Raw genomic sequence first — 27137 nt, forward strand, 5'->3', positions numbered from 1 at the left:
ACTTTTGTTCACTCCAGGCAGGGTACTATCTGACCAAAAATCATGCCATTCAAGTGTCACATGATGAATTTTCAAATTTAGTCACCTATAAGAACATGGGCAACATACAGTGTCACTAGCAGGACATAGCCAATGAGGAGTTGGTCAAACTACATCCCTAGAGCTTTCTGCACAACTCTCAGGAAGTCTCTCTTTTAATTACTTGTTTAAGGCTCACATATAGTCTGCTGCTTTGATTTTTGAGTTATATTGGCTTTCTGGATGGCATGTAGAAGGGAGTGTGAACCATGTATAATGGATTATTATCTTAGTTAAATTCTTAGAAATAAAGAAAAACAAAACATTAATAATAAGAATTTAAAATAATGTTACAATGAGGAAACAAATATTTTTAAAATAGTACTTTTGAATAAAATTCATGACAAAAAACAAATTTTTGTACCATTCTGATTTTTATGTCAGTAAATACACTGTTCTGACCTAATATGATCATCTATTTTCATTAATCAAGGTTGTCTTTCAATCTTTTAATTTTCCTTTCAAAATACTTTCTTGAATGATTTTAGAAAGTCATCTAATCTGTCATTGAAAAATATAAACACAGTGAAGAAATACAGCACAGCCTGAAAGGACTGAAGGAGTTGAAGGGGTTTGCAAGCCCATAGGAATAACAACAATATTAACCAACCAGACCCACCAGAGCTCCCAGGTACTAAGCCTTGAGTCATATGGCTTCCGCTGCATATGTAGTAGAGGATAGCCTTGTCAGGCATCAATGGGAGGAGAGGTCCTGAGTCCTATGAGGGCTTGGAAGATGTCACAGTGTAGGGGAATCTAGGTCAGGGAGGTGGGAATGAGTGCATGGGTGGAAAAATACACTCATAGAAGCAGGGGGAGGAAGGATGGGATAGTTGGTTTCTGAGAGGGGGGAAGCAGAAAAAAGGATAATATTGAAACTGTAAATAAAATATCCAATAAAAAAGAGAAAAACATAAATAAATGAAAATAAAAACGCAATGAAGAAATAGGGCACTGCCTGATCCATGCATTTGCTATGTTACTGCTGAGGCGATTTATTTAGTCCATTCGTTACCAATATTGTTGACAGAAAGAAATATTTAATCACAATTTTGCACCGAGGGTAAGAGGAAATAAGATGTTTCTAACCCCAGGAAGAAAAAAGATGACAGATTTTATCTAATGTATTTCATTGTGAAGGTCCATAGATGCTGCAGTAGGGTTGAGAGCTTCATGGATGGGATGAGAATTTAGAAAAAGTTTGATCTCTGAGAATCATTCATATTATTTTTACCGAAATTTTTTGTTAGCATTATGACTGCAATGAGTTAGAGACCATAAATGTTATGGATAGTAGTTTAAAAATGGTTATTGGCCTTGGAAGATCGTTGATGCGCTTGTTTCTTCTACTTTCAACTTTTTTTTTTCTGAGACAGGTTATCTCTGAATAGCCCTGGCTGTCCTAGAACTCACTTTGTAGACCAGGATGGCCTCGAACTAGAAATCTGCCTGCCTCTGCCTCCCAAGTGCTGAGATTAAAGGCGTGCACCACCACGCCCGGCTTACTTTCAACTTTTATTTAAGAAAAAAAATTATCTAGTGTCGAATAGTCAGCTCTAAGAACATATACACACAAGTAACATTGTAAGAACTGATCAGGTATTCAGAAATGTTTATTGATATTATATATGTTATATAATATAGATAATATAGATATTTTCAGGTATATATTATATACAAAGTCTATATATTATCTTATATAATGTATATTATATGTTATACAATATGTAATATATAAAGTATATAATCATAATGATAAAAGCATACATATATATATACACACACACATATATATATATATATATATATATATATATATATATATATCAACAATTAAGGAACCATAGGTTAATACTTTGAAAGAAATCAAGGTGAGAAACATGGGAGAACTTGAGGAAAGAGAGGAGGGAAATGATATTATATAATTTTCCCCCAGGATTAAGCTTTTCTTTTGTGTTATAATTTAGAAATGTTCACTGTTCTCTCTTTAACCTGTTGACTCTTTGCTCAGCCCTTCCTTTATGTTTTGAATCCAAACAGTTTGTTGGAGACAATTTCAGGTTCTAAATTTTTCCTGTGGTTATTCCTTAACTTTTTGTCATCAATTTCTACAAATTTTCCAGCCATGTAATTAAGTCTTCATTGAAATACTGAACACATAAATGCTGAAATTTAAGCTGAAATGCTGGTGGCTTTACATCTATTGTATAATTATAATATTTCCCTCTTAGTATCAGTTCATACTGATTATCTTTTTTTTCTGATAGATAATTCTTTATTTGTTGAACTGTTTCTATATTATTATAATAGGAATAGAACTGAAGACCCAGAAATGAACCCACACACCTGTGGTCACTTGATCTTTGACAAGGGAGCTAAAACCATCCAGTGGGAAAAAGACAGCATTTTCAACAAATGGTGCTGTCACAACTGGTGGTTATTATGCAGAAGAATGCAAATTGATTCATTCTTATCTCCTTGTACAAAGCTCAAGTCTAAGTGGATCATGGAATTCCACATACAACCAGAGACTCTGGAACTTATAGAGGAGAAAGTGTGGAAAACCCTCGAAGATATGGGCACAGGGGAAAAATTCCTGAACAGAGCAGCAATGGCTTTTGCTGTAAGATCAAGAATTGACAAATGGGACCTCATAAAATTGCAAAGCTTCTGTAAAGCAAAAGACACAGTCCATAAGGCAAAAAAGCCACCAACAGATTAGGTAACGATCTTTACCAATTCTAAATCTGATAGGGGATTAATATCCAATATATATAAAGAACTCAAGTAAATGGACTCCACAAAATCAAATAGCCCTATTAAAAATGGGGTACAGAGCTAAACAAAGAATTCTCAACTGAGGAATACTGAATGACTGAGAAGCACCTGAAAAAAATGTTCACCATTCTTAATCATCAGGAAAATGTAAATCAAAACAACCCTGAGATTCCACCTCACACCAGTCAGAATGGCTAAGATAAAAAATTCAGGTGACAGCAGATGCTAGTGAGGATGTGGAGAAAGAGGAACACTCCTCCATTGCTGGTGGGATTGCAAGCTGGTACAAACACTCTGGAAATCACTCTGGTGGTTCCTCAGAAAATTGGACAGAGTACTACTGGAAGATCCAGCAATACCTCTCCTGGGCATATACCCAGAAAATGTTCCAACTTGTAATAAGGACACATGCTCCACTATGCTCATAGCAGCCTTATTTATAATAGCCAGAAGCTGGAAAGAACTCAGATGTCCCTCAACAGATGAATGTTTATAGAAAATGGAGTACATTTACATAATGGTGTACTACTCAGCAATTAAAAACAATGAATTCATGAAATTCTTAGGCAAATGTATGTATCTGGAAGATATCATCCTGAGTAAGGTAACACAATCACAAAAGAACACACATGATATGCACCCATTGATAAGGGGATATTTGCCCAGAATTTTAGAATAACCAAAGTACAATTGGCAAAGCACATGAAACTCAGGAATAAGGAAGACCAAAGTGTGGATACTTTGTTCCTTCTAGAATGGGATACAATATACCCATGGATGGAGTTATAGAGACAAAGTTCAGAGCAAATCCTGAAGGAATAACCATCCAGAGACTGTCCCATTTGTGGACCCACCCCATAAACTTCCACTAAGCCCAGACACTAAGCAGATGTCAACAAGGATCTGTTGACAGGAGCCTGATATAGCTTTCTTTTGCGAGTCTCTTCCAGTGCCTGGTAAATACAGAAGTCGATGCTCATAGTCCATTGGACAGAGCACAAGATCCCCAGTGTTGGAGCCAGAGAAATACCCAGGGAGCTGAAGGCGACAGAAGCCCCATAGAATTCCTTTTATGAATTAACAAGCAATCTCAGAGCTTCTTGGAACTATACCATCAATCAAAGAAAACATATGGCGGAACTGGTGGCTCTAGCTATATTTGTAGCAGAGGATGGTCTAGGTGGTCATCAATGGGAGGAGAGACCCTTGGTCCTGTGAAAGCTCTATGCCCCAGTATACAGGAATGCCAGGACCAGGAATGGGAGTGGGTGGGTTGGGGAGCTGGGGGAGGGTGTAGGGGATATGGGATTTCTGGAGGGGAAACTAGGAAAAGGGACAACATTTGAAATGAAAATATCTAATAATAATAATAAAAAAAAAGAGTTGGCATGGTCCTGGTGTCTTTTCAAAGTAATAAAACCCTAAGACATTTCATAAGAATATCTTTATTTAATAAGTATGTAATAAACATCTACAGTGGAATAGAAAATATTAAATATTTGATGTATGTTAATGAGATGGGTCTTTATATTGTCTTTTATGATACTTAAAAGTACTGGTGGTGATAAGATATGAACGAGTTGAAAATAAGATATATAAACTTTATAATTTTAGGAGTATCTGCATATGAAAATAGGGATATCTGTGTTGACTTACATAAACAGATTTTAAAAGTTCTAAGTTGTACATAGCTGCTTTTTGAAGATGTAGTATTGAAGTTAATCTAGAAAGTGGAATATGTACTATGATTGGAAGGGTATCTAGAAGTGAGAAGAGATGCTGAGGAAAGTGGAATGGCATTCCATATAAGGAAAACTTATGCAAAATTGTGAGAAGGTTTGAGGAATTAATAGAAAGTCATGGTGTGTTGTCCTAGTAAACAAGGAAAATAGATGTCAAAACAAGGTCAAATAACTTAAGCCACCAAGTTATGGTGGAGGAAATCTCAATGTTTAACAAATTTCCTAAGCCAAGAAGTTGTCATCATTGTACTGTACTTGCTTTGAAAAATATGTTCTTCTATGAAGATTAGATATGGACGTTCTTGCAGTGGGTGTGACAACATTTTCAATAGAAAAAGTAGTAAAATTTGATGTCATACAAGTAGGTAAGAAACAAGTCAACCTCATACCAGAGTAGTAGTAGTTGAAACAAAAGTAATTTATGTATTTCAAAACTGTAGAATTAGAGTTTCTGGAATTTAGAATGTAGTACTTTCAAGGTGTAAAGAACAAAGATTTTCTAATATTTGTTACATTTGAATGTGTGGAATATAGTTAGTAAGAAATACAGTTTACTAAGTTTTCTCTGAAGATCATACAAAGTGTTGTTGATGGTCACAGGACAATGAAGTTACTCAGGAAAAGGGAACACAGGGTAGGTGTGGAGGGAGCCCAGAATATTATCAGAGGACACACAATGCTTAGAGTATAAAGGTATAAGATACAGTGTCCTGGATGCTGTTGATGCATTACACACATTGGTAGTATAGAACAATACATCTCTTTCAACAATTAGGCCTTGTAGTTCCACAAATTGATCCCATGACCACATTTCAGTTAGAGTTCCTCATATGATTGCTACCAACCAGTAATGAGAATGATCTTAATGAAAATACTCCCCACATGTGAGCATCAACAGGCCTGGCCAGGCACCAGAAATTTTTCTCTGTCTGGATATGATTTTACAATCATAGCAACATCGATAGAAACAGACTTCTTACATGGGATACCTACAGATGTGTCTCCAGTACAGGCAGAGCTCATCTTATGTGCTTAGAGTTGAAATAACAGAGGTGTCCTCAATTTTCTTTTATACTGCCAGTCTACTTATTTGACATGTCACTAAAACCTAGTCCATACTTAAACAGAGTGACTTAGAGTTTTGTGTACTGAACTGAAAGTGTGGCCAAAGAATTTTTACTCAATGTCTAAGTTTAAAGTGGAAATGGATCCCCAAAGTTCACTTGTTTAAAATCTTTAGCTCCAAATGTAGTAGTATTCAGAGGTGAGGCCTTTGGAAGGTAATTGATCATGAAGGCTATAACATTATGTATGCACTAATCTATTTATAGACTCAGAGCTTAATGAGTTTAAGAGGAGGGAATTTATATATAAAATGCAAGCTCACTCTCTCCATGACCCATTTCAATGAAAGGGCTAGCAGTGACATGGCACAATATAGCTCCAGGTCATATCTCCATAGTAGTATGTCCAAACTCCTAAGGACTTAAAGCTCTAAAATTTGAACCAAAATAAATCTTTCCTCTTATAAATTGATTACCTCATATGTATTATCAGAGCAGTAAGGAACTGAATAGCTCCTCAGAGAGACAGCTTAGAGGGTATATGTAATTCTAATATAAACATGATGATCTGAGTTTAATCTCTAGTTCCTTTAGTAATATATTAAAAACAACTTCCTAAATTTTTCTGAGCACATACCATGGAATGTTGCTCAAGCATACACACACACAGACACACACACACACAGACACACACACACACACACACACACACACACACACAAAGTTACATGGAGAATACAGTTTGTTTTCTGGAAGCCAACGGGAGAAGTATTTTTAGATTTTCTTTGCAGAGACTTTATTTACCAGAAACTTTTCATTTTCTTTTTTATGATCTCCCCTTTTGTGGCTTTCTCCCGAAATTGATTTGTAGCAAGCAACCCATGTTACTTACTTTAATCTATAATTGATTATGTAAAGAAAATAATATCTACTTCCAAGCAAAGTCAGTAAGAGCAGAAGTAACTCAATTTATGAATTCAACATTGCAAACAGTTGAGCTAGCTCATAGAGGGGCAACTGTGCTTTGAAAATTATTTGTCATCAACTGAATTAACTTGGTGTTGTCAATTATTTTTTTCTTCTAAGTATTTTGATGAAAATATAATGGAACTAAAACGTGGGGAATTGCAGACTGGTCTCCAGTCGAGCTGAGGTCTGAACCCCCATGGTCATAATTCACCTTGATGACACAGTAGGTGTTCCCTCATGCTCCTGGAACTCTGGCCCCTGCTTAAGTTACCGCTCCCTCACAGCCCCCACAAGAGAAGCATGGTCAGTAGTCAGGTAAACAATGACCCAAGCTTCTGACCTTCAGGCTAAACTCCTTCCTAGTTACCTAGCAACAGTAAAGACAGTAAAGGGATGTTCAGCCCCACCTCATCCTCTTACTCTCTTACTGCTTGCTCTCTTACTCCTTTGTTCTATTACCTCTCACTTCTCTCACTTCTCTCTCCTCTTCCCTTTCTCTCTCTCTCTCTCTCTCTCTCTCTCTCTCTCTCTCTCTCTCTCTCTCTCTCTCTCTCTCTCCCTTCTTTCTTTCTCCCTGCCTTTCTATAATAAAGCTCTTAAACCATAGAGAGTCTGCTCCATCAAGATCCGCTGCACACTCTGGTCAGTGTTGGGAACCTCTTCCCTTATCCCTCTCTCCTATAACCCTGGGGCGACAGGGTGTCACCTCCAGGTCCTCAGTCGGGGTCTGCCCCTTGTTCACCCCCTACCCCCAACGAGTGTGTTCAGAGGCTTAGATGCCCACCCGGGTCCAAGTGGAAAGTGTCAGGCAGCTCTCCCAGGGTCCGCCTGCCCAGAGCACAGGAACTGTGGCTGGACATGGGCTATTTCTCCCCCCCCAATTTTCCCCAGGGCCTTTTACCCTGCACACACACACACATCCTTATTTTGTTCCCAACACTAAAATAAAACATTTGATTTCATATCAGTGTGTGAGTGAGCCAGCAATGCAGAATGGATCTTCAAGAAATGCTTCATGATCTTAGAGAACTGAACAATCCAGTAAGAATGTTGCCTTCTAAGTATGGAAAATGTTAAAGCAATCACTCTCGATGTGTTCCTGTGTACATCATCTAGAAAAAAGGCAGTGTCATCAGCTAGTATTCCAATCTGGAAGGTTCTAAATAATTATTCTTCTAAGTATTGTTTTGTATAGTGTTTCATATTCCAAGCAAACTTCTATCACCATTGATTTAAGAACAGGCTGGAAAATTACATAAAAGTTACAAACATGAACAATGAGATTGGAGTTTGAAATATACATGACTATAATTACTTTCCTTTTTTATCTGCCTGGAGTGTTCTTTATCATTTCCTAAATTGTTCTATGTCCAAGGACACATTCTAAAGTTACGTCAACAGGATTTGTTTTTCCTCTTAGCTTTAAGAACAGTACAGGGTCTCATGATTCAGGGGAAGAAACTATGGGGGACTGTTTCTGTGAACAACTCATCACTGTGCTGAGTGATGGCCCTTGACATTATCTGCTTGCATTTTCATCCCCACAGACCCCTGTGGCCACCCCTGCTACTCTTTTTATATATCCCCATCAGTATCAGACTCAGGAATGGGCTCTAGTTTCATATTGTCATTATTTAAGACACACTACAATAGATAGTTTATGTCATTAGTTATTGATAGTTTATGCAACTGTGTCTTCACCTTTATAAATAGTTCTCTTTTAAATTTTTGGATATGCCACATGAGTATGTCTGAAAGGACTTTTGGGTATATAGCTTAAAATATGTGTACTGATGTCATTTAAGTAGGGGAAGACATATCAAAATGTCTCTAACACTAGAGTATATATACATATATAATCTAAAGTCTATAGAGGAATCTAGGTTGAATGAAAGCCTCAAAGATGGTATACAGATACCTTATAACAAAACCATGATTCACATGTATTATATTAATGCCCCAAAGGACAGCTGAAATATCATGACAACTCATGAGTGTCTACTGGTATCAAAGTCAAATATTTTCCATCAGCAGAGTCAAGGATATCAGCCCGGGTAAAAATGTGTAGTGAGTATGGTTGTGAGTGACCACAACCACAAAGTCATAGCCCAAGACTATGACTTTGGTGGATGTCTTTTATTAGTCAGCCTCACAGCTATACCTGAGCTTTCCCATGAGGGTCATCCTGCCTCCTAACTGTCCTTGGTGTACCTATTACAGACCCTGCTTACTCCTTTTTCCCTTTCTCTAGTTTTTACTTGTCTCCTAGAAGAATATGTTTTCCTTATTCCATTTTATCCCCTTTAGCTTTCCATGGAGTTCACTTTTTTTTTTACTGCATTAGATTTAGATGGACCATTAAGCCCAGAGTACAAATCATTAGCCACTGAAATAAATGCTTTCCAAAACTTCCCTAGAGGGAAAATATTTGCATCCTCTTCTTTAGTGAAGTAAAGGAGAAGAGGCACAGAATTGTCATCCTATTAATTTCTTTAAAGATTTAAAGGAAAATAAAAGACTATGCCTCCGTCCTTGAGTTTTTGTATTCTACTGGTTATGCAGGTCAGATAGAAGATGAAAACAAACACTTGTACTGAAATTGTAGCAAGAATAAAAATGTAGGAATATCAACCCAAGAAAGAAAATTAAAATTATTTATTGAAGCAAGTAACCCTCAGTTTTAAGTAGGAAGGAAATGTGGGGTAGCAACTTAGGAAGATAATGAGAATTACTAAAAAGAAGGCACCCAAGCAGGTACCACACATATAAGTACTGAGCATCCAGACAGTTCAGGTTCAGGCTGGAATGCACAGAGAATTAGATGGGAACCTGCCCTACAGAGAATGACTGTGTTTCTAAGAGTGGGGAAAAGTGTAAAAGAAGTCTGGCTAATCTTTGCAGTGGAGAAAATAAGAAGTGTCTGAATACACATACAAAGACAAGAAAGGTGTTTCTGGAGTATCTAGCTAATAGTATCCTTGACACAATGACTGGCACTCAGCAGCAAATATAATAAGTGAAACTGAATGTTTATGTATGAGAATCAGAATTTATGGGACTAAAACATTTCTTTTTTTTTTTTTCCATCATCAATAACTATTCTTCAAACTCCTGACTCTGAGAGCTTGCAGGATGACCTACAAGTACAGAAAACCAGTATGGCTTTCCTTCCTCGGTTCTGCAGGGAAGCACTGTTGCTCTAAGAAGGAAAGAATCATGACAATTATCAGAGAAACTAAGACTTAAAGCATCCATTTAGGTTCACACCTTGTTAATAAAAAATTGGATCAATGCTCATGAATTGGAAGAATTAATATAGTAAAAATGATGATCCTACCAAAAACTATCTACAGACTCACCACAATCCCCATCAAAATCCCATGACAATACTACATGGCAATACTGATAAAAATTCCATGGTATTGGTACAGAGACAGAGGCATTGATCAGTGGAATAGAATTGAAGACCCAGAAATAAATCCACACACTTATGGACACTTGATCTTTGACAAAGAAACAAAAAATGAACAATGAAAAATGAAAGCATCTTCAATAAATGGTGCTGGTCTAATAAGAATTATTTCTAACCAGAAAGATAAGAAGCCAAGAAAAATTTATGGAGCTATTAGCAGAGGGCACATGTTTTATAAAAAAGATGAAGATGTGGCATGGCAAGAACTCCTAATGAACATCCAGACCAGAAAGCTCTAGACCAAAGCAGCTGCCCTGACACAGGACAGCTACTAGATTGAGATATATAAAGAAAAGTGATTGTCTCTATGGGCACCAATATTACACTGCAATACTTAACTGCTTATAATATTGCCATTCAATTTTAATTTTGAGATTCTTTCCCATCTTCATAAAATATAAATATTTCTCAATTCAAAAGCTATGGAAGAAAATGTTGACCTGCATTTAAATGATATGAAAAGACAAGAGGAATGTCAAAATGATCTGTGTTGACTTAAGTATCTGTGATTTGCAGGTAAACTCTTCTTTTAATTATAATTTTGAAACTAATTTTTACTGTGCAAATAAGTTACCTACAGTGTCTTTTCATTTAACACAAAGCAGAATGAAGGTAGAAGTAAACACATTCTGTCAAAAACAAAAAACAAAAAAAAAAAAGAAAGAATAAAAATTTCTAGTTTCTCTGACTATTGAATTACAGGTATTAGGAACAAAAACTTATAAGAGAAATGAGTCTGTCAGTCAGAGAAGAATGTGAAAATAAGTAGATTGTTTAATATATATACACGGGGCAATTACAAATATATTAAATTTAAAGTACTATGTGCCATAAACACTGGGAACAACAAATAGTGTACCATATTCCAATCTGCAAAAGCTACCTGAGCTAGAATAGGACTCCGAGGTGTGATAGTAATATTTAAAAACAATATTAGAAACACCAAACAAGATTTTTAATAAAGTTTACTATGTTCTAAAGAATTCAAATGAGTTGTAATTAACTGATTTACTTAAAAAGTAAATCAAAGATTTATACTAAGCTGTGATAAAATTGAAGAAAATCACTCAAAGTATTCATAATAACTACTATGTGTTACATATTCTTCACAGTATTGTAAATTTTATGCTGGTGATATTTTTATTAAATGTTCTCTGTAATGATTTTAAAGGATGATATAATACTCATCAATTAAAAATATAAATGGCAACAACAAAGTATTTACTCATTAGAGTATCTGTAAAAATTATGTATACATAGATCCTGGCAGTGGCTGACAAACCCCATTTGTTGCATTCATAAATAACACAAATTTTGGTGTGAAATACCTCTGACTGAGTCACTGCACCTACAAGATCATGGTTAAATAATTTGAGGCAAATATGCATGTAATATGTAACTTAAATGAATTGGCGTACATATTAACTGTAGATCTTTATAGACCTTCCAACATGTCACATTGTTAATGCCCTTTAAGAAGGTATAGAAGGCTCTTCCGGTCAGAACAACACAGGGGTAGCTAGGGCGCAGGGTCAGCTGACACTGGCCAGCTACCCACAACACCCACCACAGGATCTTAAGACTTCTGGTGAGTGGAACACAGCTTCTGCTCCAATCCAATTGCGCGCGGGACCTGAGACTGCATTAGTTAGGGAAGCAGAAAACCGGCCTGAGTAGGGCCACAAGCCTCTTCAGGTCTGACCAGCACCTGGGTAGCTAGAGCGCAGGGTCGGTGACACTGGCCAGCTACCCACAACACCCGCCACAGGATCTTAAAACTTCTGGTGAGTGGAACACAGCTTCTGCTCCAATCCAATTGCGTGCTGGACCTGAGACTGCATTAGTAAGGGAAGCAGAAAACCGGCCTGAGTAGGGCCACAGGCCTCTTCCGGCCAGACCAGCACCAGGGCAGCTAGAGCACAGGGTCAGCTGACACCCGCCAGCTACCCACGACACCCGCCACAGGATTTTGAGACTTCGGGTGAGTGGAACACAGAGTCTGCTCCAATCTTTAAACAGTGACAAGGATAACAACTAACCCCAGAGATTACCAGATGGCAAAAGGTAAACATAATAATCTTACTAACAGAAACCAAGACCACTCACCATCATCAGAACCCAGCACTCCCACTTCGCCCAGTCCAGGGCACCCCAACACACCGGAAAAGCTAGACACGGATCTAAAAGCATATCTCATGATGATGGTAGAGGACATCAAGAAGGACTTTAATAACACACTTAAAGAAATACAAAGGAACACTGGTAAACAGGTAGGAGACATTAAAGAGGAAGCACAAAAATCCCTTAAAGAATTGCAGGAGAACACTGCTAAAGAGTTACAAATCCTTAAAGAAAAACAGGATAACACAATCAAACAGGTAGAAGTCCTTAAAGAAAAACAGGAAAACACATCCAAACAGATGATGGAAATGAACAAAACCATACTAGACCTAAAAAGAGAAGTAGACACAATAAAGAAAACCCAAAATGAGGCAACACTGGAGATAGAAAACCTAGGAAAGGATTCTGGAACCATAGATACGAGCATCAGCAACAGAATACAAGAGATGGAAGAGAGAATCTCAGGTGCAGAAGATTCCATAGAGAACATCAGCACAACAATCAAGGAAAATGTAAAACGAAAAAAGATCCTAACTCAAAACATCCAAGAAATACAGGACACAATGAGAAGACCAAACCTACAGATAAAAGGAGTGGATGACAATGAAGATTTTCAACTCAAAGGACCAGCAAACATCTTCAACAAAATTATAGAAGAAAACTTACCAAATCTAAAGAAAGAGATGCCCATGAACATACAAGAAGCCTACAGAACTCCAAATAGACTGGACCAGAAAAGAAATTCCTCCCAACACATAATAATCAGAACAACAAATGCTCTAAATAAAGATAGAATACTAAAAGCAGTAAGAGAAAAAGGCCAAGTAACATATAAAGGCAAGCCTATCAGAATTACACCAGATTTTTCACCAGAGACTATGAAAGCCAGAAGATCCTGGACAGATGTTATACAGACACTAAAAGAACACAAACTCCAGCCCAGGCTACTATACCCAGCCAAACTCTCAATTAACATAGATGGAGAAACCAAAGTATTCCACGACAAAACCAAATTCACACATTATCTCTCCACGAATCCAGCCCTTCAAAGGATAATAACAGGAAAAAACGAATACAAGGACAGGAACCACGCCCTAAAAACGACAAGAAGGTAATCCCTCAACAAACCTAAAAGAAGACAGCCACAAGAACAGAATGCCAACTTTAACAACAAAAATAACAGGAAACAACAATTACTTTTCCTTAATATCTCTTAATATCAATGGACTCAACTCCCCGATAAAAAGATATAGACTAACAAACTGGCTACACAAACAAGACACAACATTTTGCTGCTTACAGGAAACTCATCTCAGAGAAATAGATAGACACTACCTCAGAATGAAAGGCTGGAAAACAATTTTCCAAGGAAATGGTATGAAGAAACAAGCTGGAGTAGCCATTCTAATATCTGATAAGATTGACTTCCAACCCAAAGTCATCAAAAAAGACAGGGAGGGGCACTTCATACTCATCAAAGGTAAAATCCTCCAAGAGGAACTATCAATCCTTAATATCTATGCTCCAAATACAAAGGCAGCCACATTCATTAAAGAAACTTTAGTAAATCTCAAAGCACACATTGCACCTCATACAATAATAGTGGGAGACTTCAACACACCACTTTCACCAATGGAAAGATCATGGAAACAGAACCTAAACATGGACACAGTGAAACTAACAGAAGTTATGAATCAAATGGATCTGGCAGATATCTACAGAACATTCTATCCTAAAACAAAAGGGTATACCTTCTTCTCAGCACCTCATGATACCTTCTCCAAAATTGACCACATAATTGGTCACAAAACAGGCCTCAACAGATACAATAATATTGAAATTGTCCCATGCATCCTATCAGATCACCATGGACTAAGGCTGATCTTCAATAACAAAATAAATAATAGAACGCCAACATTCACGTGGAAACTGAACAACACTCTTCTCAATGATACCTTGGTCAAGGAAGGAATAAAGAAAAAAATTAAGGACTTTTTAGAGTTCAATGAAAATGAAGCCACAACATACCCAAACTTATGGGACGCAATGAAAGCATTTCTAAGAGGAAAACTCATAGCACTGAGTGCCTCCAAAAAGAAACTAGAGAGAGCACACATTAGCAACTTGACAACACACCTAAAAGCACTAGAACAAAAGGAAGCAAACTCACCCAAGAGGAGTAGACAGCAGGAAATAATCAAACTCAGGGGCGAAATCAACCAAGTGGAAACAAGAAGAACTATTCAAAGAATCAACCAATCAAGGAGCTGGTTCTTTGAGTAAATCAACAAGATAGATAAACCCTTAGCCAGACTCACTAGAGGGCACAGGGAAAGCATCCTAATTAACAAAATCAGAAATGACAAAGGAGACATAACAACAGATCCTGAAGACATCCAAAACACCATCAGATCCTGCTACCAAAGGCTATACTCAACAAAACTGGAGAACCTGGATGAAATGGAGAAGTTCCTAGACAGATACCAGGTACCAAAGTTGAATCAAGATCAGGTTAATGATCTAAACAGCCCTATATCCCCTAAAGTAATAGAAGCAGTCATTAATAGTCTCCCAACCAAGAAAAGCCCAGGACCAGATGGGTTTAGTGCAGAGTTCTATCAAACCTTCAAAGAAGAACTAATCCCAGTTCTTCACAAACTATTCCACAAAATAGAAGCAGAAGGTACTCTACCCAACTCATTCTATGAAGCCACAATTACTCTGATACCTAAACCACAAAAAGACCCAATAAAGATAGAAAACTTCAGACCAATATCCCTTATGAATATTGATGCAAAAATCCTCAATAAAGTTCTTGCTAACCGAATCCAAGAACACATCAAAACAATCATCCATCCTGACCAAGTAGGTTTCATCCCAGGGATGCAGGGATGGTTCAATATACGGAAATCCATCAACGTAATCCAGTATATAAACAAACTCAAAAACAAAAACCACATGGTCATCTCGTTAGATGCAGAAAAAGCATTTGACAAGATCCAACACCCATTCATGATAAAAGTCTTGGGAAGATCAGGAATTCAAGGCCCATACCTAAACATGATAAAAGCAATCTACAGCAAACCAGTAGCCAACATCAAAGTAAATGGTGAGAAGCTTGAAGCAATCCCACTAAAATAAGGGACTAGACAAGGCTGTCCACTTTCTCCATACCTATTCAACATTGTACTTGAAGTCCTAGCCAGAGCAATTCGACAACAAAAGGAGATCAAAGGGATACAAATTGGAAAAGATGAAGTCAAAATATCACTTTTTGCAGATGATATGAGAGTATATATAAGCAACCCTAAAAATTCCACCAGAGAACTCCTAAACCTGATAAACAGCTTCGGTGAAGTAGCTGGATATAAAATTAACTCAAACAAATCAATGGCCTTTCTCTACACAAAGAATAAACAGGCCGAGAAAGAAATTAGGGAAACAACACCCTTCTCAATAGTCACAAATAATATAAAATATCTTGGCGTGACTCTAACTAAGTAAGAGAAAGATCTGTATAATAAAAGCTTCAAGTCTCTGAAGAAAGAAATTATAGAAGATCTCAGAAGATGGAAAGATCTCCCATGCTCATGGATTGCCAGGATCAACATTGTAAAAATGGCTATCTTGCCAAAAGCAATCTACAGATTCAATGCAATCCCCATCAAAATTCCAACTCAATTCTTCAACGAATTAGAAAGTGCAATCTGCAAATTCATCTGGAATAACAAAAAACCTAGGATAGCAAAAATTCTTCTCAAGGATAAAAGAACCTCTGGTGGAATCACCATGCAGGACCTAAAGCTTTACTACAGAGCAATTGTGATAAAAACTGCGTGGTACTGGTATAGTGACAGACAAATAGACCAATGGAATAGAATTGAAGACCCAGAAATGAACCTACACACCTACGGCCACTTGATCTTCAACAAGGGAGCTAAAAACATCCAGTGGAAATAAGACAGCATTTTCAACAAATGGTGCTGGCACAACTGGTTGTTAACATGTAGAAGAATGCAAATCGATCCATTCCTATATCCTTGTACTAAGGTCAAGTCTAAGTGGATCAAGGAACTTCACATAAAACCAGAGACACTGAAACTTATAGAGGAGAAAGTGGGGAAAAGCCTTGAAGATATGGGCACAGGGGAAAAATTCTTGAATAGAACAGCAATTGCTTGTGCTGTAAGATCCAGAATTGACAAGTGGGACCTCATGAAACTGCAAAGCTTCTGCAAGGCAAAAGACACCATCAATAAGACAAAAAAACCACCAACAGATTGGGAAAGAATCTTTACCTATCCTAAATCAGATAAGGGACTAATAATCAATATATATAAAGAACTCAAGAAGGTTGACTCCAGAAAGTCAAATAACCCCATTAAAAAATGGGGCTCAGAACTGAACAAAGAATTCTCACCTGAAGAATACCGAATGGCAGAGAAGCACCTGAAAAAATGTTCAACATCCTTAATCATCAGGGAAATGCAAATCAAAACAACCCTGAGATTCCACCTCACGCCAGTCAGAATGGCTAAGATCAAAAATTCAGGTGACAACAGATGCTGGCGAGGATGTGGAGAAAGAGGAACACTCCTCCATTGTTGGTGGGATTGCAAGCTTGTACAACCACTCTGGAAATCAGTCTGGCAGTTCCTCAGAAAATTGGACATAGTACTACCGGAGGATCCAGCAATACCTCTCCTGGGCATATATCCAGAAAATGTCTCAACCGGTAATAAGGACACATGCTCCACTATGTTCATAGCAGCCCTATTTATAATAGCCTGAAGCTGGAAAGAACCCAGATGTCCCTCAACAGAGGAATGGATACAGAAATTATGGTACATTTACACAATGGAGTACTACTCAGCTATTAAAAAGAACGAATTTATGAAATTCCTAGCCAAATGGATGGACCTGGAGGGCATCATCTTGAGTGAGGTAACACAATCACAAAGGAACTCACACAATATGTATTCACTGATAAGTGGTTATTAGCCCAAAACTTAGGATACCCAGGATATAAGATACAATTTGCTAAACACATGAAACTCAAGAAGAATGAAGACCAAAATGTGGACACTGTGCCCCTTCTTAGAATTGGGAACAAAACACCCATGGAAAGAGTTACAGAGACAAAGTTTGGAGCTGTGATGAAAGGATGGACCATCTAGAGACTGCCGTATCCAGGGATCCAACCCATAATCAGCTTCTAAACGCGGACAGCATTGCATACACTAGCAAGATTTTGCTGAAAGGACCCAAATATAGCTGTCTCTTGTGAGACTATGCAGGGGCCTAGCAAACACAGGAGTGGATGCTCACAGTCAGCTATTGGATGTATCACAGGGCTCCCAATGGAGAAGCTAGAGAAAGTACCCAAGGAGCTAAAGGGATCTGCAACCCTATAGTTGGAACAACATGATGAACTAACCAGTACCCCGGAGCTCTTGTCTCTAGCTGCATATGTATCGAAAGATGGCCTAGTCGGCCATCAATGGAAAGAGAGGCCCATTGGACTTGCAAACTTTTTATGCCCCAATATAGGGGAATGCCAGGGCCAAAAGAATGGGAATGGGTGGGTAGGGAAGTGGGGGGTGCAATGGGGGACTTTTGGGATAGCATTGGAAATGTAATTGAGGAAAATATGTAATAAAAAATATTAAAAATTAAAAAAAAACCAAAAAGGCTTTAACAGAAAGTAGAGGAAACTTCTGTAATCTATTGGTATCAATTGTAACTGATGGTAATCAAATATTAGCTACATATTCTAGTTATTGTTATTGTTATTAAATGTGTCCACAGCTATTCTTTGGCAAGAAAAATCATTAATGTAAAATCATCCTTCTTCACCTTAAAGTTTTAACATCCTATTATAAGGCTGCTGTGGTGCTAATTAAGAATTAAGAATTCCTTGTTCCAAACAACATTGGTTATTACAGAATATTGATATTTGACCTATTGCATACCATCATTTTAAATACAATTGATACTCATCCGAAAAATAAGTTAAAAATTACTCTTATGCATGCTATTGTATCTTCTATAAATTCATGCATGCATGCATCCCATTTATTGTATTTAAAAACAACCCTTCTATGGGAGAAAAGTATATGTGAATTGGATCACATGTTTATTCTTTTGAGTTTCTGCCTGCTTCAGCACAGATAATCAAATTATGTGCTGTAGATGGTGTTTTTAAATGTTAAAGATTGCCTAGAAAAGACCTCTTAAGACTATGCCACATCAGATTTATGTCACAGGTAGATTATGGGCCTTACATAAAAATAATTGGCCATATAATCTCATTCTTTAAATCATCAAAATAGTAATGGCTTGAGATAATAATTTGGTATTTAAAATAAATAAATGTACATGTCATATTGTAAAAAAAAAAAAAAAAAAAAGAAGGTATAGAAGAAAAAAGCAAGGGATAATGGCCTCAGACCAGAGGAGGAATGGGATGAGTAACTGTTAGAGAACAAACCAGGAGGAAGACAACAACTACACTGTAAAAATAAATTAAAGATAATTAAGAAGGAGAAGAAGAAGAAGAAAGGACAGAAGATAACCAGTGTTAACTGCAATATCTTTAATGTTTCAGGGTCTATGGGATGTCACCCACAGGAACTCTGAAGGAACAACCTATTCTTTGAACTGAACTCCTCCTCCTCCTCCTCCTCCTCCTCCTCCTCCTCCTCCTCCTCCTCCTCCTCCTCCTCCTCCTGCTCCTCCTCCTCCTGCTCCTCCTCCTCCTCCTCCTCCTCCTCCTCCTCCTCCTCCTCCTCCTCCTCCTCCTCCTCCTCCTCCTCCTCCTCCTCCTCCTCCTCCTCCTCCTCCTTCTTCTTCTTCTTCTTCTTCTTCTTCTTCTTCTTCTTCTTCTTCTTCTTCTTCTTCTTCTTCTCCACCTATGGTGTGTAATAGTACATTGTTGCCCTGTTACATGATGATGAAAGGTACTACATAACTGAGTCATATAACAGAGGAATCAAGGTCATACCCACCTGGATATTTTTTCTTTCTGGTACACTGGTACAATAGTCATACAAGCATGGAGGACATTACCAACAAAACACAATCTAATTAGAATTAAATCTCATGCCATAAGATGACACCCAACCTTGGTACCATTATCTTATGGAAAACAAAAACAAAAACAAAAAAACCAAAAACAAACAAACAAACAAACAAAAAACCCCAAAGAAACCATGAATATATAGAAAAATCATAGGCCATAGGGAAAATCTACTACTGCTATTTTCAGGTTTGTGTAGTATTGAACCAACTCCTAATGAATTATCATTATATACATACATCAGTGCATCTATCAATCCTCATATGAGAAATTGTATTTGTAAAAGGTGGTATTTAACACAGAGACACACAAATGGCCAAAATCAAGAGAAGAGAACACAGAAATTTCAGCCTTAAATGAAACATATATACCATTCTCTCTCCTCCTAAGGCTCAGGCATCCCTGTGAAAAGGGAGCAGAAAGAATCTGAGAACCAGAGACAGTTAATGAACATAGGGAAACATTGACTTTTGGACACAACAGGGTAATTGCACATATGAACTCAGAGCAGATAAGACAGCACTCAAAGAATCCCATGTAAGGTCAAGTCCAAGCCAGACATAATTCCATAATTTAACATGGATTTGGTAAGAACCATATCCACCCCTAATCACAGAGTAATTGGATATTGTTAGCTGTTGGTAGAGGGAGAGAGAGTTTTGTCTAAGAGAATAGTTCCTGGTAAGTTAATTACGTTCCAGCGAAAAACTATATATACAAGAATATTTAAACCGTTCAGATTGGTCTTGGTGGAGAAAACGTGTGGGTAAGGAAAGAAAGTTAATCTATAAATATTTAGAAGGGGTGACTCTTGATTTAAATATACATAAAACTCTCAAATAACAAAATTAGAAGAGACAGAGTTACAGGGTCTTTCCTACTTTAAAGCATGAGCCTCTTTATAGGCTTGTTACTATATAAAGCACATGTTTCACAAAGTGCTTTATAATCTCATGTGCTTTATATTTTCATGAAAATACTTTGAGACATTACGACATGGAAAGGCAATAGGAATTCAAAAATAAGTAAATAAAGAAAAAATTTATTAACCAATAAAGTTTAGAGTTCATAAAGATTCAACTCAAAGAAAAATGAAAACGTTATTTTTCCTTCTTATATGTATGTACAGTAACCTTATCAGTCTACATGAGAAAGTAGAAAAGACAACATTTAGAAAGAAAATTTTAAGTAGAGGAGGGACCAGAAAAGTTGTGACCAAGCGTAATGTAAGATCCACAGCCTTTTCTCATCTTTACTTTTAAGCCTATCTACTATTTAACATCTCTTTTAAATGCTAGACACTCTGCTATAGAAAAAAAAAAACAATTTTTACCCACAAAGGAGGTAATAATCTACTTTGGGAAAATATAAAAAATTCAGCAAATATATCCAGTGGGATAATTTGGCTAAACACAGGATTCTGAGGAAGTAATTAGAAGAAGTTATAAACTTGTCTAGGAGCAGGTGGGAATTGAGAATTTTATTCAAGGAAGGTTTTCTAAATAAGCTGTCATGGAGTAAGGTAATTCCTGGGGGGATGAAGTAAGAAACTTTGGAATCCATTTCAGCATGATTTTCAAGATTTCAGTATTTATATATGGAAACATGGGCAACTGAAGAAAGGTGTGGGCACAGGTGATGAATGAGAGAGTTAGTCCTACCCCTTGTGGGATGTGGCATTGGTTGAGCTAACAAGGGCAGTGTTGGAGAGATTACCATGGTCATGAGCATATGTGAGAGGTGTTGTGGCAGACTGAACAACTTAGCTAAATCCAGGCGCTGGTCCAGGGCTTCGAGTTGACACACCCCAACCTCTACCTGTCTATAAACTGTTGGTTTATATAAAGGCACTGGTCCTGCAGAATCAAGGCTGCAGTATCTCCATGAAAACAGGACAAGAACAGGATATCCTAGAGGAGTCCTGGTGAAGATCTAGTGTTGATGGATTGCACCAGACCAATGAATCACTGTACTGAACATTTTCAAGGAAAGAAATGTAAACAAAAGAGAATACTACCAGGGCGCTGAGGCGGAAGTGGGTAGGTGGGGAGCACCCTCATAGAGGTAAGGGACAAGGGAGGGGATGGGGGATTGTGGAGGGGAAACTGGAAAGGGGGATAACATTTGTAATAAAAAGTAAAAAATAAATTGAATATTGTGGGATATAATATGACACACTCCAGCTTTCACAACAAGATGGATTTTGTTGATTTGTTTGGTCTTTGGTTGTTTTGGTTGTGTGTGTGTTTGTGTGTGTGTGTGTTTTCTTGTATGTTTTTGGGTTTTCTTTTGGCTGCAGGTGTTGCAAGGGCAGAAGGCAGATACTCTGGAACAGGGATATGAGTATGATTTAGCTTCCAAGTTGTAAAATTCACAAGAATCAACACAAAAGTGTATATATATATATATATATATATATATATATATATATATATATATATATATGTTTGTGTGTGTGTGTTAGTGTGTAGGGGTTGTATGTATGTATGTATGTATGTATGTGTGTATGTATGTATGTATTTATGTGTGCATGTATGTATACAAAGTGACTGGGGGACTTGTGGGAGGAAAATAGAGGAATATACAACATATATTGTCTGTTTCTTCAGGTTCATTTCTGAATTGATTTTTAAGTTTTGGAAGTAAGGCATTCTTCTCTTTTTGGTATAAGAGAACCTTTCTCATGGGAGTTTGATGTCAGTTTTATATATAAGAGAGTAGGTTAGAGAGCTTCTGTATACCTGCTATTTCTCAGCTGTTTACAGCTCTGAATCAACAATATGCCCCCAGGAACGATTATGTATTAGCTGGTTATAGACACTTCCAATAAAATCATATTATTTCTATTTAACTAGGGAACATTAATATCAGGCCTAGAAGCTGAAATATTTCAGAAAAAATATATATGAAATTTGTAGAAGCAATCAGAGTTAATGAAACAAAAGAGAATACAATAAACGTATATCAAGGCAAGTTTGTGACTTAAATCTTACAACTTCATGCACTGCAGCATGAGTGAACATTGTCTTTGAGGTTTGTGCTAAAGAGATTCAATGCTTCTTATTCATCAGGAATGAGGCTTCATAAATGAATATGAAGAGCACTGTACTAAATTCCTAATGTCATTCTTTCTAATACTTAGATTATCTTTTCAAACAGAATTAAGTGTTTCAGATGTTTCTTTAACTTTATGTATAATATAAAACCACTTTATAGTTTGATAATTAAGTATATATACAAAAGTATTCAATTACCCAATAAAATGAGTCTTGTATAATCTGATCATCTGATAAATCTTCTTTCTTTAAAATAGTATAAAAAATCAACAAGAGAGGAACAGCAGGAGCCATCTTGGTTCTAGAACTCGGCCGAAAAGTAGTGTGCACAGGAGAGAGTGTGCACACAGAAGCGGACAGCTTCTGGGACAGACGGGAGCCACAGAGCTTCTGAGGCAGTGCCCTTTAGGGCACAAGACATCTGACCACCTCCCCGGCCAGCGGACAGGTGTCCACCCGGCCTGGAAGGCTTTTGAATCAGGAACTGCAGGAGCCATCTTGGTCCGGGACTCCACCAAAAAGTAGTCTGCACAGGTGAGAGTGTGCACACAGAAGCAGACAGCTTCTGTGACAGGCCAAAGCAACACAGCTTCTGGGAAAGGTTCTGTTTTAGGCCTTCATCTTAGGCCAGAAGGGAGGTCCGAACGCCAGATATCTGGGCACCTTCTCTGTAAGAGGAGAGCTTGCCTGCAGAGAGTGCACTGACAACTGAAACTCAGAGGAGAGAGCTAGTCTCCCAGGTCTGCTGGTAGAGGGTAACAGAATCACCAGAGGAACAATCTCTAAACAGAGACAAGTATAACAACTAACTCCAGAGATTACCAGATGGTGAAAGGTAAACATAAGAATCTTACTAACAGGTACCAAGAACACTCACCATAATCAGAACCCAGCACTCCCACTTCGACCAGTCCAGGGCACCTCAACACACCCAGAAAGCTACACCTGGACTTAAAAGCATATCTCATGATGATGGTAGAGAACATCAAGAAGAACCTTAATAACTCACTTAAAGAAATACAGGAGAACACTGCTAAACAGGTAGAAGACATTAAAGAGGAGGCACAAAAATCCCTTAAAGAATTGCAGGAAAACACAACCAAACAGGTGATGGAATTGAATAAAACCATCCAAGACCTAAAAAGGGAAGTAGACACAATAAAGAAAACCCAAAGTGAGGCAATGCTGGAGATAGAAACCCTAGGAAAGAACTCTGGAATCATAGATGTGAGCATCAGCAACAGAATACAAGAGATGGAAGAGAGAATCTCAGTTGCAGAAGATTCCATAGAGAACATCAGCACAACAATCAAATAAAATGTAAAACGCAAAAAGATCCTAACTCAAAACATCCAGGAAATACAGGACACAATGAGAAGATCAAACCTACAGATAATAGGAGTAGATGAGAATGAAGATATTCAAATCAAACAACCAGCAAATATCTTCAACAAAATTACAGAAGAAAACTTCCCAAACCTAAAGAAAGAGATGCCCATGAACATACAAGAAGCCTACAGAACTCCAAATAGACTGGACCAGAAAAGAAATTCCTCCCGACACATAATAAGCAGAACAACAAATGCTCTAAATAAAGATAGAATACTAAAAGCAGTAAGAGGAAAAGGTCAAGTAACATATAAAGGCAAGCCTATTAGAATTAGACCAGATTTTTCTTTTTTTTTTTTTCTGACTTATTTTTTTTTTAATATTTTTATTACATATTTTCCTCAATTACGTTTCCAATGCTATCCCAAAAGTCCCCCATAGCGCCCCCCACTTCCCTACCCACCCATTCCCATTCTTTTGGCCCTGGCATTCCCCTATATTGGGGCATATAAAGTTTGCAAGTCCAATGGGCCTCTCTTTCCATTGATGGCTGACTAGGCCATCTTTCAATACATATGCAGCTAGAGACAAGAGCTCCGGGGTTCTGGTTAGTACATCATGTTGTTCCAACAATAGGGTTGCAGATCCCTTTAGCTCCTTGGGTACTTTCTCTAGCTTCTCCATTGGGAGCCCTGTGATACATCCAATAGCTGACTGTGAACATTCACTCCTGTGTTTCCTAGGCCCCAGCATCGTCTCACAAGAGACAGCTATATTTGGGTCCTTTCAGCAAAATCTTGCTAGTGTATGCAATGGTGTCTGCGTTTAGAAGTTGATTATGGGATGGATCCCTGGATACGGCAGTCTCTAAATGGTCCATCCTTTCATCACCGCTACGAACTTTGTCTCTGTAACAACTTCCCTGGGTGTTTTGTTCCCAATTCTAAGAAGGTGTACAGTGTCCACACTTTGGTCTTCATTCTTCTTGAGTTTCATGCGTTTAGCAAATTGTATCTTAAATCTTGGGTATCCTAAGTTTTGGGCTAATATCCACTTATCAGTGAATACATATTGTGTGAGTTCTTTTGTGATTGTGTTACTTCACTCAAGATGATGCCCTCCAGGTCCATCCATTTGGCTAGGAATTTCATAAATTCATTCTTTTTAATAGCTGAGTAGTACTCCATTGTGTAAATGTACCATAATTTCTGTATCCATTCCTCTGTTGAGGGACATCTGGGTTCTTTCCAGCTGCTGGCTATTACAAATAGGGCTGCTATGAACATAGTGGAACATGTGTCCTTTTTACCGGTTGGGACATCTTCTGGATATATGCCCAGGAGAGGTATTGCTGGATCCTCCGGTAGTACTATGTCCAATTTTCTGAGGAACCGCCAGACTGATTTCCAGAGTGGTTGTACAAGCTTGCAATCCCACCAACAATGGAGGAGTGTTCCTCTTTCTCCACATCCTCGCCAGCAACTGCTATCACCTGAATTTTTGATCTTAGCCATTCTGACTGGTGTGAGGTGGAATCTCAGGGTTGTTTTGATTTGCATTTCCCTGATGATTAAGGATGTTGAACATTTTTTCAGGTGTTTCTCTGCCATTCGGTATTCCTCAGGTGAGAATTCTTTGTTCAGTTCTGAGCCCCATTTTTTAATGGGGTTATTTGACTTTCTGGAGTCCACCTTCTTGAGTTCTTTATATATATTGGATATTAGTCCCTTATCTGATTTAGGATAGGTGAAGATCCTTTCCCAATCTGTTGGTGGTTTTTTTGTCTTATTGATGGTGTCTTTAGCCTTGCAGAAGCTTTGTAATTTCATGAGGTCCCACTTGTCAATTCTCGATCTTACAGCACAAGCCATTACTGTTCTATTCAGGAATTTTTCCCCTGTGCCCATATCTTCAAGGCTTTTCCCCACTTTCTCCTCTATAAGTTTCAGTGTCTCTGGTTTTATGTGAAGTTCCTTGATCCACTTAGACTTGACCTTAGTACAAGGAGATAGGAATGGATCGATTCGCATTCTTCTACATGTTAACAACCAGTTGTGCCAGCACCATTTGTTGAAAATGCTGTCTTTCTTCCAAAGGATGTTTTTAGCTCCCTTGTCGAAGATCAAGTGACCGTAGGTGTGTGGGTTCATTTCTGGGTCTTCAATTCTATTCCATTGGTCTATTTGTCTGTCACTATACCAGTACCATGCAGTTTTTATCACAATTGCTCTGTAGTAGAGCTTTAGGTCCGGCATGGTGATTCCACCAGAGGTTCTTTTATCCTTGAGAAGAGTTTTTGCTATCCTAGGTTTTTTGTTATTCCAGATGAATTTGCAGATTGCACTTTCTAATTCGTTGAAGAATTGATTTGGAATTTTGATGGGGATTGCATTGAATCTGTAGATTGCTTTTGGCAAGATAGCCATTTTTACAATGTTGATCCTGCCAATCCATGAGCATGGGAGATCTTTCCATCTTCTGAGATCTTCTATAATTTCTTTCTTCAGAGACTTGAAGTTTTTATCATACAGATCTTTCACTTCCTTAGTTAGAGTCACGCCAAGATATTTTATATTATTTGTGACTATTGAGAAGGGTGTTGTTTCCCTAATTTCTTTCTCAGCCTGTTTATTCTTTGTGTAGAGAAAGGCCATTGATTTGTTTGAGTTAATTTTATATCCAGCTACTTCACCGAAGCTGTTTATTAGGCTTAGGAGTTCTCTGGTGGAATTTTTAGGGTCACTTATATATACTATCATATCATCTGCAAAAAGTGATATTTTGACTTCATCTTTTCCAATTTGTATCCCTTTGATCTCCTTTTGTTGTCGAATTGCTCTGGCTAGGACTTCAAGTACAATGTTGAATAGGTATGGAGAAAGTGGACAGCCTTGTCTAGTCCCTGATTTTAGAGGGATTGCTTCAAGCTTCTCACCATTTACTTTGATGTTGGCTACTGGTTTGCTGTAGATTGCTTTTATCATGTTTAGGTATGGGCCTTGAATTCCTGATCTTTCCAAGACTTTTATCATGAATGGGTGTTGGATCTTGTCAAATGCTTTTTCCGCATCTAAGGAGATGACCATGTGGTTTTTGTCTTTGAGTTTGTTTATATACTGGATTATGTTGATGGATTTTCGTATATTGAACCATCCCTGCATCCCTGGGATGCAACCTACTTGATCAGGATGGATGATTGTTTTGATGTGTTCTTGGATTCGGTTAGCAAGAATTTTATTGAGGATTTTTGCATCAATATTCATAAGGGATATTGGTCTGAAGTTTTCTATCTTTGTTGGGTCTTTTTGTGGTTTAGGTATCAGAGTAATTGTGGCTTCATAGAATGAGTTGGGTAGAGTACCTTCTGTTTCTATTTTGTGGAATAGTTTGTGAAGAACTGGGATTAGATCTTCTTTGAAGGTCTGATAGAACTCTGCACTAAACCCATCT

The sequence above is a fragment of the Mus caroli genome, unplaced genomic scaffold (genome assembly GCF_978045245.1).
Source record: "Mus caroli unplaced genomic scaffold, Mus_caroli_1 scaffold_3, whole genome shotgun sequence".
NCBI classification, from domain to species: domain Eukaryota; kingdom Metazoa; phylum Chordata; class Mammalia; order Rodentia; family Muridae; genus Mus; species Mus caroli.